Source organism: Apteryx rowi, unplaced genomic scaffold, assembly GCF_003343035.1.
Source record: "Apteryx rowi isolate R43461 unplaced genomic scaffold, aptRow1 scaffold_718, whole genome shotgun sequence".
Classification (NCBI taxonomy): Eukaryota; Metazoa; Chordata; class Aves; order Apterygiformes; family Apterygidae; genus Apteryx; species Apteryx rowi.
Window position 1 is genome coordinate 56,923 of NW_020451003.1, and position 3,069 is coordinate 59,991.

The 3,069-nt window shown below is 67.4% G+C and overlaps 1 protein-coding gene across 1 annotated transcript in view; it reads right to left on the reverse strand.

The window, feature by feature from the left end:
- CCDC102A (coiled-coil domain containing 102A) overlaps positions 1 to 3,069 on the reverse strand; it is a 14,091-nt gene that overhangs the window by 9,715 nt on the left and 1,307 nt on the right. The window lies entirely within an intron of this gene.

Sequence of the window (3,069 nt, forward strand, 5' to 3'; positions counted from 1 at the left end):
GCATCGCCGCGGCCCGCAGCGCGGCGGGCCGGCTCTCCTCACGGCCGGGCCGCGGCCATGACCCGGGGCGGCCGAGCGGGGACCTGCGGGAGGAAGAGGCGAGGAGTTACGGGGGCTCCGCTCTCTGCGGAGGGGCCGAGCGTGACACCTCGGATAACGGAGGAACCCAGCACGGGTATTTCGGAGCAGGACGGGTGTTTCGGAGCATCTCCTCTCTCCGTTGCTCCCTGGCCCGGGCCGCAAGGCCAAACCTCCTAACCCCGAGGTGTCCAGCTGCTCCCCACGATCATCCGCCACCTCCGGCTGCGCGAGTCCCTGCGGGGAGGGAAAGCGCAGCGCGGAGGGACGGGGCCGGCCGAGATGCCGGCGCGACGCCGTCCAGGCACCGCCGGGTCCCAGCCCGCCGCGCGGCGCGGAGATCCTGCTCGCCCGACGCGTTGGGGCGGCCCAGGGCGCCTCTGCCGTTGCGCTGGAGGCAGCAGCGCCCGCGTGAGGTCACCCGCGTGATGTCACCCACGTGATGTCACCCGTATGACGTCACCCGTACGAGAACTGGCTCTCGCTGCGGCGGTGACAGCGTTAAACCCTGCGTCCGGCAGTGGCGGCGGCCTGGCCCAGCCCAGCCCGGGCGAGCAGGCCGCGGGGGCAGCGGTGGCCGTCGCCTCCCTTCCCCCTCGCTCCCGCCCGGCTCCACCGGGCGGGAGAACAACTCCGGAAAAGCGTTAACAGCCTGAAACCAGAGAGGCTCCGGGCGGCAAGGCCGGGCACGCTCCCAGCCAAAGCCGGCCCGGGGAGCAAGCCGAGTCTGCCGGCTCCTCCCGGGGGCCGGTGGGGTGCGAGCCGAGGAGACGCAGGCGTCCGCCCGCGCAGGAGCCGGGAGGGGGCCGGATGTGGCGGAAAGCGTCCCTTGGCCGGGCTCGGCGCTGGCCGGCGGCCGCGTCCCTCCCCTGCACCCGGGGGCGCCGGGCTCCCCGCGGCGCGTCCCTCTGGCTCCCGGCGAGGGGGGCGCAGCGGCAGCGGCGGCGGCGGCGACTCTCACCCCGCGCCGCCCTGCTTGCGCTCAAACCTGGGCGCCTAAAGGGGGGGCAGCGGCTCCCACCCCCCTCACCGCAGCGGGGGGCTGCACACCGAGCCGGCCCTCCGTGCCCAGGCGCCGCCGAGCTTCCCCTCCGCCTCCGCGATGCGCACGGCGCTGCCCGCGGGCCGCCGGCACCGCCGCAGAGCGCTCCGGCGCGGGACGCTCGGGCGGCCCGGCCCCTTCGCTCGGCGGGATCCCCCTGCGGGGCAAAGCCGGCGGGCAGAGGGGCGCGAGGGGCCGGCGGCAGGTCCCGGGGAGGCAAATCCTCCCCGACCGCAAGAACCCGGCGCGGCAGCAGCACGGCACCGGGGCTCTGCCAAGCTGGTAAACCGCTCCAGGAAACCTCAATGGGAGGGCGCTGCCGACGCTAATGGGATAAACACAGAGCCCGAGGCCGGTCAGCCCGCAGCCTAATGGCCTCGGCCTCCCTAGCGGCGCTGGCAGCCGGACGCGGGAGCCGGTGCTGGCTCTCGGCACCCTGCGTCCCCGGCGGAGGATGCAAAGTGGCCCCAAACGGTGCCGGCTCGCACTGCACGCGCAGCCCCGAGCTGCCCTCCGGGGGGACGTCTCCAGCGAGACCCCCGCACGCGCCGGGCTGGAGGGCAGGACGTGCCGCAGAACCCGGCTCGGAGAGGCTGCGGCACCGCCCCGGCGCGATTGCAGGCCCTCCGAGCAGGAGAGGAACGCACGCGAAATAAAAAGGATGACTTGGGACCGCAAGCTTTGCAGGGTGGACACAGCTAACTCGCTCTAGAGGGGCCAAACCTGAGACGCTGTCGGCATCCAAAGTCACACACCCTTTGCCGCCAGCAAAACAGGGTCAGCAGCCTGGACAGGGACTGAGAGCCTGAGTCAGGGACAGGAAAGCGAAGAGAAACCCGGCAGCATGGAGCTCTGCAAGCAAGAGCAGTGAACACCGGAGGGAGTTTTCCTTTGGCACCTCTGGCTCAGGGCACCCAATTTCCTTCTTGGGATACAAAAGGGGATTTGGGAGTTGCACATTTGCCAACAGCGCGGTCATACCCAAAGTGCAAGCTTGGCAGGAGAGGTTGTCCATGTTCCAGCTTGCCTCCTAGGACAGCTGAGCACAGGCTTGATGCAGGGCCGGAAAAGGGATGCGGACAGCCCCAGAGATGCCCTGAGATTGTGGCCGGGGCAAATTCCCTTGCTCTGGGGACAAAGCAGCCCGCGCCAGCTCGGGAACCGGCCGCACACCTCCATGTGTCCCCCGTTTTCATGACAGCACAGCCCTGACCAGGAGCCAAACCCTGCCAGGCTCTGAGACCCGTTCCCAGAGTACAAGAGAGCAAAAACACCAACTGATTGCAATTATGCATTTTGTGCTGGGAGATAATGCACTTCTTCGATCTTATTCACTAAAATAGTTAAGAGCATTTTTTGCTGAAACACTCCAGAACATCCAGGCAAATGGCACAGAAAACTCTAGCTTGAAGGCTCTAAGTTGGGAAAAGTTACAAAGCAACCGAAAACAGGGCCAGGGAAATGCAGAGGTGAGTTTGGATATTTACTTTTCTGCTCTCTCTGCAGACAGTTTCTCTGGATAACAAACCCAAGTCGCCAGCAGGCAGACCCCCAAGCTGCTGTGCCATACCTTTGGGAAGCACGCACGGAGCATGGGACACCATGCAGTACCCACAGAGAGCAAGTACAGGGCACGGGATGCTGTGCAATATCCACGGGGAAAATGCGTAGTCTACGGAACGTGGTGCATTACCCATTGGGTGCAGAGCCCAGGATGCCGTGCAATACCCACAGACAGCATGCATCGTGGATATTGCACCGTGCGCGATCCTCGGGATGCCATGCAGCACGCATGGCGAGCGTGAGCAGAGCACGGGACGCCGTGCAATGCCCAGAGGGCGCACGGGACTGCGCGCAACGCCCGCGGGGGGCACAGGGGGTGCAGCGGCTCCCTGCAATACCCTCGGGGACACGCGTGGTGCACGGGCTGCCGCCCGCTACCCACGGCG